The sequence below is a fragment of the Oxyura jamaicensis genome (genome assembly GCF_011077185.1).
Source record: "Oxyura jamaicensis isolate SHBP4307 breed ruddy duck chromosome 19 unlocalized genomic scaffold, BPBGC_Ojam_1.0 oxy19_random_OJ106429, whole genome shotgun sequence".
NCBI classification, from domain to species: Eukaryota; Metazoa; Chordata; class Aves; order Anseriformes; family Anatidae; genus Oxyura; species Oxyura jamaicensis.
Window position 1 is genome coordinate 13,451 of NW_023304543.1, and position 12,568 is coordinate 26,018.

Sequence of the window (12,568 nt, forward strand, 5' to 3'; positions counted from 1 at the left end):
TTCCCTGCCGCTGGCAGCCCCTGCGCTCCCTGGAACACGCTGCCCTGAGGAGCGATGGGCTCCATGTTGCTTAGGTCACCCTCCGTCCTGCCAAGCGATCCGTGCAGTGACAGCCTGCTGGCACGAGCGTGGTGGGGAAAGCAACGCAGAAGAGGTAACGGAGAGCTTCGGAGAAATCCCAGCCCTAAGGTTCTGGGATTCAAAGAGGGGCCGTGTGTGGGTTTGTGCATATGTGCTGGAGAAATCCTGTGATGTGCTCCAGGCCTGGTGCTGGAGGGAGGACCAGTGGCAGCTGGGGATGGGGCAGTAAAGCAGCAAATGAGTGATGGAGCCAGCGCAAGAGATGAGGTTGGGGCAACACAGGAGAAGATGTGGCAGGTGAAGGGAAGGGCAATGGAAGAAGCAGTGCAAGCAGGTGACCATGGCCCCCCTGGGACTCTGCTTTCTCAGAGGAGAGGTGCAACTGTCCCATGGCTCCTTCCTTTGGCCTCTCTGTCCTCGCTCACCATGGACCAACAGCATCACCCTTCTGCCTCACCGACCTTCTCCCCTGGCACCATGGCCAGGGCTGCTTTGCAATTAGTGCTCTGTCCTGCTCTGCCTTCCCGTGGGGATGCTTCACCCTCAGGGTCGCCCTGCTGCCGTGTGCATCTTCTGAGATCCATCTCTCGACATGGGCAGGACAGAGAGGGAAGCATGGTCTCCAAGCATCACCAACGATCTTGTAGGCCAGGCATAAGGGAACCTCTGTGCTATCCAGGGCAGATGTTTTCCTCCTGGTCACCTTTCCTCCAAAGAGGTCTGTCAGTCTGCCAGGGTTCCCAGCTTGTGCAGGGCAGCAGGGTCCCCTTCTGGGTGGCAGTGAGGCCATCTCAGGGTACAAAGGGCTGGGAGCCCTTCTGGGCTGGAAGCTTCATCTCCACTTCAGGATGCTGCATCCTGACCGCAAGCCACACACACCCAAGTGTGTCCTGGTGCACAGGTAGGTCCAGGCTCAGGGCCTGGCAGGTGGAAGTGCTGCAGGGATTCCAGCCGTGGTCATTGCTGTCCTCTGGACCATCTCCCCACCAGGCTGTGCTCTGGGTTTGGGGCTGAAAAAGTTCTCCTGGCACTACTAGGCGAGGTCAGTTTGTGTCACCCAAGAGTTAATGGCTATAAACCATGCTGCTAAAGCCATCTTCTGGTTTCAATTTAACTTCACTTTTGCGTGTGGATTAGACTCAAGGATGTTCATACTCACTTAATAATCTCCCCTCTTAGGCACTGCTGAGATTAGTGCTGGCTGCCAGAGCCAGGGAAGGAAGAGGAACATTTAACACTTGTCTTCCTGAGAAGTGACCCCACTTTCCCAGGTCCCAACAGGCAAGGAGAGCTGGAAACCTGGCTGAGAAGCCGTAATAATGTTCTAGGGCAGATGTGTGCTCGGCTGGGTCTCCCCATTGAGCAGATTTGGAGAGATGGGCTCGGGTGATTACCTGATCTTGTGAGTGTGCCAAGAGCAGGGACATGGGGCACCAAGGTCTGTATGTTCTCCTGCAGAACTCCATCCAGCAGGTCATGACTGGATGCCCCAAGTCCTGGTGATGCAGCGTGTGAGATGGAGGTCATCTACACAAACACATCAATGGGCTCAAGCTGACCTCCCAAGCCCAGGGAAGCCCAACACCACCATTGGCCCCAGCATACAGCCCTCAGGGCTTCGCCTTGGCCTTCCCCTGCCCTTCCCTCATCAGACTTGAACATCGTGCAGCAAAAAGATGTTTTTGGAGTACAAGCAAATGTGTCCTGCAAAGTAGTCTAAACATAACATGAGGAAACAGAAACATGGGGCCAGTCTCCGAGAGCAGCAAAAATAACGTGGGGCTCCCCTCACAGAGCTCAGCCCCTTGCCTTCTCTGCAGCAAGGCCCTGGGGACACGGGGATGGCATTAGGCTGGCAGGCCATACCAGGGCTGTTCCTAGCCCAGGAGCAAGTCAGGTGCCCAGCCAGGCAGGGACACACAGCTCCTCCACCATGCTGGGGGATGGAAGACACTGCTGGCTGTGGGGGACTAAGAACTCTGTTTCAGACACGGTTGTGTTGGCACCTCAACTCTGATGGGGCTCCTCATGGCCCTGTGCAGCTCTCCAAAGGACTACTCCTGTTCCTGGAGGAGGACAAGGGGGTGAGCACCTCCCTGACCAGAATTCTGCCCAGCAGACCAGCACTGGGGACTCCTCCAGACACTGGTCATGGTCTTGGTGCCACAGCAAAGGGAAGGCATGGTGCCTCGGGCTTGCAGGCAGGAAAGGTGCTGTGAGCCTCACGCTGGACTGGGAGGATTAGCTATGCCAGAGGACGTTGTGCGGAGAAGAGTAATGAAGCTGGTGAAGAGACTGGAAAAACAGGAGTTATGAAGAGCAGGTTATGGAATGGGGCCATTTAGTCTGGAGAAAGGGAGGCTGAGGGGACACTTCATTGCTCTCTGCAACTGCCTGGAAGGAGGCTGCAGTGAGGAAGGTGTCAGTTGCTTTTCTGAGTTGACAAGCAATAGGACATGAAGAAATGGTCTCAGGTTGCACCAGGGGAGGTTTAGATTGGACGTTAGGAAGAATTTCTTCCCAGAGAGGGTGGTTGACTTTGGGACAGGCTGCCTAAAGAAGTGGTGCAGTCCCTATCCCTAGTGGTATTTAAGAGACGTGTGAATGTGGCACTGAGGGACATGGTTTAGAGATGGGACTTGGTAGGTCGGGTTGGTGTCTGGACTTGTTGATCTTGAAGGTCTTTTCTGATTCAGATGATTCAATGCTTCAATGTTTCTATCAGCAACGTGACCTAGACATGGCCCAAGTTATAGACTTGGTCCAATGGATGTGGTCCACGGGCAACCTGCTCCAGGTGGGTCTGCATGAGCAGGAGGGTCAGACAGGACAACTTCTGGAGGTATCTTCCAATCTCAGCCCTTCTGCGATTCTGTGACTTTCCCTCTCATCAGCCACCAAACATGCTCTTCTTAGCACCATCTCCCTCCTCCAAGTCCTGGTCCCTAGTGAATGCAGCAGCAGGTGGTTCCTCTCTCCCCATCCTTCAGTGCTTGCTCAGAGGACACAGGGACTGCATAGCTCATGGTGGACCCTTGCCAAGGTGGCCCTGCCATTCAGCCCAGATCTGCTGGGCTTGCACACACATTTCCTAGGGGAGCAGCAGGCTCAGACCCCTGTGAAGGTCCCTGTCCTTGGGCCACAGAGCCTCACAGTACTGGTGGCTCTCCAAGGCTCTGGGCTTCTTGGGGCAGCCATGGTGGCTTGCAGGATGCTTCAGGGTCTCCATCTGCAGCTTCAGAGCTCTCCTGCTCATCAGACATGCACAGGCCCCATGGCTCTTCACCTAGGACCGCACTCTTTCATCTCATGTCCAGGGTTTGGGCTCCCGGCAGCCTGGATACTCCTTGTGCTGAAAGGAATGTGATCACATTAGGCAGTCCTCACCAGAGCAGACAGGGTCCTCACCTCCCTGGCTCAGACTCTTGCAGGGATTTGAAGGAAGTGGAAAGGAGAAAAAGGGAACTTTTAACATAAAACATCTGGCATGTTATTCTGCTTTGTACACTACAGAATGGGAGAGAAACATATCCTCTGGGCAGAGGGAAGGAAAGGGGAGATCTCTGGATGTAGCTAGTGACGGGCACAAGACAGGCTGGACAGGGTCTCCATGAGGTCTGTGCTCCCGTGTCCCCACTGGGCATGAAGGGACACAGCCCCAAGGGGACGTGCTCGGAGCCATGCCTGGGGGTGCCCTGCACCTTCTGTCATCTGAAGGTCATCTGGCTGTCCCCAAACCTCGGGACAGAGCAGCCCACAGCCCACGAGCAAGGTCCCGTGTTTCATTTGGGAGGAGGAAACCCAGCATCCGGAGCAGGGGGGAGCTGGGAGGGTGAAGCAGGGCCCAGCAGGCTGCGGGGGGTGTCAGAGAACAGACCGTGCCTGGGATAGAGCTGTGAAATACTTGGTAGGCTCTCAAGCTGGCAGCCAAGCGAGCTCAGATGGACTCAAACATCATTTCCACCTGGTCTGAGAGCCGTCCAGAAGAGAGAGGCAGTGTGCTGAGCAGAGCTGAGATCAGAGCCTTGCAGTGACCCAGACTAATGCTCCCTTTTATCACCCGGCTTTAAACACACGCTTTTATGATGTGCGAGAAAGGGGCATATGGTTCTCTAATTAACTCAAGAGTGCTGAGTTGTGAAGTGCTGTGAGGAAAAGCAGCTACAGCAGAGATGGCAGGGGCAATGTCAGAGCAGGCCCATCCTCTGCCAAGGATCTCGGGGGGAGATGCCTTCAGCAAGGGCACTGCACGTCTGGGGGGGCTTGGACAGCTCTTCTCTGCAAAGTATTTGCCCTTGAAAGGTTTGAGGGAATCCACCCAAAACCTGACAAATATTGTGCTCATACAGTGGATGCTCTCATGCAGCAGTTCCTGGGGAAGCTCGCAGCGGGGCTGGTTGTGCTTTATCCTCATTTTGCCGGTGCTCTGCTCTTTGTGTGTGCATTCGCATGTCCGCACTGCCTGCATCCAGCTGGAGCAGCAGCGTTTCTTAGCGCTTCCCACCTGCCCGTACTGGGCTGCCCACAGCCAGCCCAGGGACCCCCGGGACAGGGAGACACCTTCAGCATTTCCCACATCTCCCCACAGCTATATGTTGTGCTGTTTTACCTGGAAACAGAATTCCTGTGTTTTCTATCCTTGAAAGCAACACTAAATCCTGAATAATTTGGTGTGAGAGGGAAGTGCTTCTTTTGAAAACACGATGGCTGGTTTGGCTGTTCATATTCAGCTTTAAGATATAACCAGTTCCATGCTAGAATGAAAAATTCTGGAAATTTCACTTTGAAATGTGAAATATTGTGGTAATTTTTATTTATTTATTTTTTGTCTGAAGCTTCTTTACCCTGAGGTAATGTTCTACAGTTTAAAAAAAAAAAAAAAAAAAAAAAAAAAAAGCATTAATTAAGTTGAAATATTAGCCACATGCTAGCTACAAATGACATCTTAATTCTTAATTGGCTCAGTTAAGCTGATGCATTACTGTAGGCAATGGGAAATGGGATCTGGTGGCAGAGCAGAGATGAATTTGAAAGTCGTAGGAGAGCTTCATCCATGCACAGCCTCGAGGCCATCAGCCCCTGGTTTTGGCAAGTGGCTGATGCTGGGGCGCTCCTACCATGGGGACCAGGCATCTCAAACCTAAAAACACACCATGTGCACAAGCAGATGGCAGGAGGGACACTCCTTGTTCTGGCCTTGGTCCTGGGAGTAAATGAGACAGCAACAGCGAGTGTCGTGTCACTGGAAATAGGGCACTCGAGGGATGGAGATGCCATTGCTCCAAGGAAGAGGTGAAACTCTGGAAGAGCTGGGAGATGAATGCAGTGATGGCTGTGACCCTGTGCAGAGGGAGACTGTGGAGTTAAGGTGGGGTTTTAACTGAAAGTGAGGAATTTCTGGCCCTACAGAAATGCCCAGACAGAAGGGACTGTGGCTGGACAGTGGGGAAGGACTAGAGACAGCCCAGGCTCTGAGGAGGAGGCGAGGAGAAGGACCACCAGTCTCGGCCCCTCCACCTGCACCGGGGAGCACCGGCAGCACCCACCCGCCCGCCCCAGCCCCGTGCCCTCGCTGCCCCACTTTCCCCCGACGTCTCCCTGCTCTCCCGGCTCCTCTCGTGTCCTCATCTGACTCCTGTTGGCCAGCCTGCCGGGAGGAAGCAGCGTGCGTTGGTGTCGGGCCAGGGCTCCGCTTGTGTTGCAGCTCGCTGCCAGACTGCAGGGCTAGCGGCCGGTCCCGCCCCGGCGCTCTCCCCTCCAAGGGGCTGCGCTCTGGGGCTCGCTGCTCTGCCCAGACAGGCTGGTGGGAACCCAAGGGCTTCGAGACCTGCCAGGTCTGGGCAGCAGCTCCCAGGGCTCCTTGAGAGGGCAGCTAACCCCGACAGGCAGACAGAGCCTGTGGGATGCCAAGAGCTGTGATGGGGCTTGATGGAAGCATGGCTGCTGGCTGGAGGAGTGGGACCACTGTTGGCCAACTGCCCCAGAGCAAGAGGGAAAGGCTGTGCAGTACACAGACCACCAGACAGGATGAGACCAGCAGGGCACAGCCCGTGAGGCGGTCTGGTTGCTGCTCTGGTAGGAGGTGAAGAGCAGCACCGGCTTGGGAAGAGTGGGCTGGAGAGGGCCAGGAGGACACTGGAAGAGCCTTGCAGGAAGATCACTCTGGTGGTGCTTCTGGGGAGATCCTGGCTGGCACTGGGGTGAAATGTGCCCCTGATTCCACCAGCTCAGATTCCCACACCTCCTGTGCCTACACTGCTCCCATCCCTGGTGTTTCTAATGCCAGCCCAGGAACTTCTGGGCCTACTTCTGTCCAGCTCCTCTGCCTTGGTGTCACCACCCCGGGATGCTGGCATCTCCTTGTGGCTACTGCTCTGCAGCACCAAACCCTCTCTCCTCATCTCTCCATGGAGCTCTCCTTTCCCCCCGTCTGCAGATTTTTACACCAGGTTCCCAACCCTCCTCACTCACACCAGCTGGCTGCTGGCTCCTCCAGCTCTCCTTGCCCTGGTTCAGCCACCTCCCTGGCCCAGCCCTGGTCCCCTCTGCCTTCCCCTCCTGCCCCAAGACTGCAGAGTGTTGTGAGGGAAGCCCCCGATATAGCTGGACCACCGACCATGACACCCATCACTTCTCTGGGTTCCTCACCACACCATTAGAGTCACCAACCCCACGCTCACTTTTCCAGCAGCTTGGGCAGAGCCACCAGCTCACACAGCTGCAGCCCTGCTGGAAAGGGTGTTTTAGGGAGATTTCAGTATTTCCCCATCAAGTACACCATGAAATACTGGATTTAATTACACATAAGGTGCTCCTTTGGGAGTCAGACAACAGGGCTGCAGATTTCTCTGAACCAATCTCCTCCTTTGATAGGTGTTTTGGCTCAGGGCACTCAGCTCAAGGTGACCCCATGGCTGAGCAGGTCCCTCCCAGCCCCCAGGTCCCCTTGAAAGGGGACGGGACTCGTCTTGGAGACCTCATGGGGAGTTCCTATTCCTTGCAAGGGCACTCTTTGGCTACGGACATCTCCGGGTTGCTGCTGCTCCAGGCCTTGTCAACATCAGCAAATACATCACTCCTCTTGCAGGGTTTTTCAATCGCCTTCTCCCGACATCACGTGGCTGGAGGAGACTCGGATTTCACTCTGCTGAAAGGAAAATGCTAAGTCCTTCTGGGTGCACAGAAATGCTGCAGGCATAAACCTTACAGCTTAAAAAGCAGAACACAAGAAACCATACCAGTATGTGCTTTTTTTTTTTTCTTTTTTCTTTTTTTTTTTCTTTTCTTTCTTTCTTCTTAATAAGTCTTAATTTGAAGCTCTGCTCATGATTCTTGGGCTCTGACTCATGCTTGGGATAATCAGTGCTCTGGGAGCCGTCGACTGGCATTTGCAGGGTGCGCTGGAGGGAGGGAGGCAGCCCAGCCCTGCCTGCTATATGTTTCCCCTCAACACCACAAGGATCTGGCTGCAAGATAATCGAGCTCCACCGCCTTTTCCTTAGGGCCCCTCTGTGCTACAGACACAAACTTGAGCGCAGGCAGTGTCTAAAGTTCATGTTCTGGCTGAGCGTTACCAGTTACATCGCTGTGCTCAGTTGCCCACAGCTCGCTTCAGTTCTCCCCTTCTGCGTTGAGATTTTCCAGCCTCGGTCTCTGCACAAAGACCATTTGAAGGAAAGTCTCTTTGAACACGCTTTGGCCATTTCAGAGTATGAGGGCAGGGAAAAGCAATATCTCCATAATAAACATACCCATTTTTCTTTCAAGGATACAAAACAATCTTCCAATTTTTAGGCGGCTCTACTCCTGAAACTGCTGGGGGTCAGAGCTGACATCTGGCAGGGAATCAGTCCCGACCGAGAACAACTGTGGAGCCTTCCAGTAAACACTGCGTTTCAGTTGCTGAAAGCTATATCCACCCAGGCACAGCATGCGTTGCAGTGATGGTACCTTTTAATCAACACTTGGAAAGCTCACAAGCAGCCCGAGGAAGGACAAAAACAGCCTCTTGAACGATCTGACCAAACATCCCCGGCACAAAGAGGTTTCAGCAAGCGGGGTGCGCACGGCCTGGAGTTACCTATCAGCAGCAGATGTTTAGCTGTCCTTGAGAAGGACAATGTGAATGAGATGTATGGAGCCAGGACCACTAAATCCCTCCTTGGCCAGCTTCAGATTATAACAGCTCAATGATACATCACCAAAGACTTCCCAGAACTACATAAATACCAAAGAGAATTCGATATAAATCATAGAAGGATTTAGGTTGGGAGGGACGTCTAGAGGTCTCCGGCCCAGCCCCTGCGCAAGCGGGGCTAGCTCCAAAGCCAGGTCAGGGTGCTCAGTGCCTTGTCCAGGCAAGTCCTGAATATGACCAAGGATGGAGATCCCACCAACTCTGCAGCTCATGTCCCAGGGCAACACAACCCAATCTTCACTGGTGCTGTGCCTTAGTGCAAGGAGAGCTAGTCACCTGCGGGGAATGGAGGAGGAGATGAGAAAGAGAGGCAAAGCCTGCAGAGAAGGCACCTGCACAAGCATCCTCTGGTTGTTTGTGCATGGCCCAAAATAGTGCTGGGGTAGGTGTCTGGCCTGAGCAATGACGGTGTTGTCTCCCCTTCACCTCTCTCCCCAAGGCAGACCCCAGTGCTGCAGCCATGTGTTAATAAATATTCCCAAGACACCTCAGGGTCCCTTCAAGGCCACGAGTGATTGATACTGTTTCTTGCGGTCATGCCAAGGCTGAGAACCCCACCACTGCATGTGGCTGCAGCTCCAGCCCTGAACCCACTGAGAAAGACCCCGTGTTGGCAAAAGCTTATGTTGGCAAGACCTCTTTCCATGACGACTGCAGGAAGTGACTGCTGGAGAGAAATGAGCTAATGGAAAGCTGAGACTGGGCAGGGTATGGCTGGTCTCATGTGGGCCCATTCATTACTCGATCAAACGCAGCACACACATACATTGGGACCTTCCAGTGGCTGGAAGGGAGCCTGAGCCTGAGCCCCGGCACCCTTGGGCAGGGCCGGCCATGCTTTTCATGCTTTGAGAAATGTCTGTGCACCAAAAAGCAAGGGGCATAGCTGGGAGCATGACAATCCTACCCACAGTGTGCCCCAAAATGTGGCTCTGCTGAAACATGTCTCATACTGCTCCAGGATGAGGATGGAGATGGAGACCTCCTCCTTGGACCATGCTTAGAGCAGCTAGTGATGCTCTAGAAGGATGCTGGTGTTTTAACAGGAGCCAGGGCTCAATTCACAGATGCTGTGAAGGGCCAGTGGGCTCCTGGAGGGCTGGAGCAAGCAGCAGGTACACCACTGCAAGCACATGCTGCACCCTGGCATCCCGCTGGTGGATTTCACGTGAAAATAGTGAAAATAGCTCTGAACAAGGAAGTTGACAAGTCTGAAGGTTTTGATTACCAGAAATTAGACTGAGCAGAGAGTTGATTTGATTCCCAGGTACTACAGAGCCCTGTCCAGCCTCACAACCTGCCTCCTCCTGCCCCATGCCTCGAGATGCATGCCTCTGCGATGCTGCAGCAGGCAGACTTACAGAGGTCTGCATTTCAGACTGTTTGGGGTGATAACTCATTAGCTAGCAATTAACAGATGGTAAACCAAGGCACAAAAACATAATGGTGCTTGCCCATGGGCAGAGGTGACCTCCCTGTCCCTTGCTGCTTGATTTCAAGACTGTAACACTGGTCCGGAAGATGTGGTGGTCAAACACTAGGCACTTGCTCAGCAGAGGGATGGGGAAGTGAAATGAAAATTTAAGCCTGTACGATGCCAGACAGGACCAAGCAGATGTACCAGCCTCAGCTTCCCAAGACAGCAACAGACCCTGCTCAAGGTGATGCTGTTTGGACCCCAGCATCAGGGCAGGGCAGCAGCAAGGACCTCCATGTCCCCAGTCTCTCCCCACTCCATGACTCCTGGGAGCACGCTGGGGCAAAGTCAGTTTGCCAGACCCAACTTCAGAGCAGATATGGTGGAAAACTGTGCTTGTCGTCACTCTTCACAGACCATGGCCATCCGCCGCGGGGGGAGCAGCCCTCTGTCCCCCAGTTAGCCCTCGCTGTGCTGGCATCCAAACGCAGAGCTCTGGGCTCCTCCACCACCACCAGGTCTCCTCTCCCTCTAGCTGATGCAGCGCAGATCTTCCCGTGGGTGCTGCCCTGGGCATTGGGGGATATCCCCCGCTGCAAATACATCTCAGGTTTGGATAGGGGAAAATGGCCTGACCCAGGAAGGACAATTCTCCATTCCTGCAGGGTCTGCAGCATCAGCTGGACGATGTTGGGTTTGCGCTGGGGCTGGACACCTCTGGGGCCCCCTTCCCCTGTGCGTCGGGTTCTGCCCTTCACACATAGCTTTCCTTTGAGCTATGCATCCCCTGCACTCCGCACAGGCACCGTAAAGTCGTGTCACGCCCGCCCGCATCCCAGAGCGAGCAGCGTTTCCTATGACAACGCCGTAAACACACACGGCGCCGGATGCTGTCCCCCGGGGCAGGTGCAGGACTCCTCCGTAGCTATGGCGAAGGTGTGTTTACGGCGGTGTTTGGCCTGTCGGTGCTACCCCCGGGACAACCGGGGTGCTTGGGCGTGCAACAGCCGGGCAAGGCTGTTGGGGTGTTAATGGGAACAGCGTGTGGCCCACGCCTGCTGGCTGCAGGGAGGAGACCCACAGTGGGGACCGTGCGCTCGAGGCACCCCCAGGGCCACCACCCCTGGTCCACCACGCGCTGCCATGTGGCCCTGGATGCAGTCCCAGGCGTTCTTGCTCCAGGCGGGTTTTCTCACCCAGATATTGCACTATGAAGCAAACAGCGTCTTTTCCACTTGGGCCTCTTGCTTTCTGCCTTCTTCCCTGCTTGTAGAAGCGTGCCCATAACTGTGCCTTCCCGGTGCTGGCCAAATTGCACAGTTTTTCCCCGACACTTTGCAAACTCCAGCGAAAGCTCCCAGCCCTTCCCCATGGGCAGCTCATGGATGGCTTGGCTCTGCCCTGGCCAAATTGCAAAGGGCTTGGATCCCAGTCTCCGGTGTGAGTGCCAGGGGCAGGGAAAGCTTGCCTCGCCTCTATTCTTTCTAGGTACAAAGCATGCTTTCAAAAGTCAGAGCCATTTCACTGGCAAGGGGTGGAAGCTGCTAGAGACGTCCAGCTGCCCCAGTTACAATTCCCAGCAAGGCCACGTTCCCAGCCCTGCTCTCTGCATGTTTTGCAGATACACGTATTGGAGGTGCATCCTCGGGAGCCCGGCCAGTGCCACTAGGCTCTGCATGCCCACGGGTCATGCTGCTGCAGGGCTGCTCCGCACTGTTCCTCACGTCTGTCTGTTCCTGGGCTGCTGCCCTTGCTGGAGCACAGAGAGCTTATGTTTAACATCTGTGCGTCTCTTTCTTCGAGCACTACATCAGTCAGCAGTGAGCATTCAGTTGTGGGGTGCTCCTTCACACCTCCCCCCTCAGCCCGGAGCCTTTCGCAGGGCTGCAGGTGAGCAAAAAATGGGTGCCTGCACAGAGTCCCAGCAGCTCCTGCATGGCCCTCTGTGCCTTGACGTGTCCCAGCGCTGGGTGTGGATGACAAAATGATTTTAAGTTTTCACCTCCTGGATTTCTGGGGGCCACAGCCATCACACTTTCTCTAAAATAAAGTGGGAGCTGAGATAAAGCAAGTGGCCTGGCCAGGAAGGGGAGCAAGGATTCAGCTCACGTCTTCAAGTGGGCATCCAGGCTGGGGACCTAACACCTCTCGCAGGTGGAGAGGAGCCGGGTGGATTTGCAGATAATTTGTGCTCCAGGGGGCTGACAGTTTCCAAAGCCATGGAGGGAGCGCCTGGAGCCGGGGGACACAGGAGGGGTGCAGACGGGGCATTTCCCTGCACATGCTCTCTGTCCCCGAGCTTGCAACGAGAACCTCGAGGTGCCCTGGTGCTGCGTCTGGGTTTGTAGACTGGGGTTAGAGCCGAGTCCAGCACAGCCAGGGCTGCACCCAGTGTGGGGGGATCGGCCTGCAAGGGGGGGAGGTGGTACACGCCGTTCTGCCCCGGAGCAGCCGTGCTCGGCTGCACGCTGGGCAAGAAACCCCCGCGCCGGGGTCTAGGGGCCGCGGTGGCTGTACCCTGACGGGCCTCGGGGTAACCGCTGTGTCCCCAGGACACCCCGGCTGGGGAGGGGGCCGGGCCGTGCTGTGCCCCCCCAGCCGAACGGCCCCGGGCGCAGACGGCTCGTTTTTCTTCGAATTCCCCGTTCTTTCCTCCTGGCGGACACCCCACGGCTGCCACCTAACGGCCACCGCGGGCCGAGCGGCGGGGACACGGCGGGCGGTGGCCGCGGCGGCGGGGCCGAGCCGAGCGCACGGCGGCTGCAGCCGGGACCCGCGGGTCCCTGCCGCCTCCCCGGGCCCCAGCACGGGCCCGGTCGGGGCCGGGCCCCCTCGGGGAAGAGCAGGGGAAGCGGTGCCGGTCCCTGTCCCGG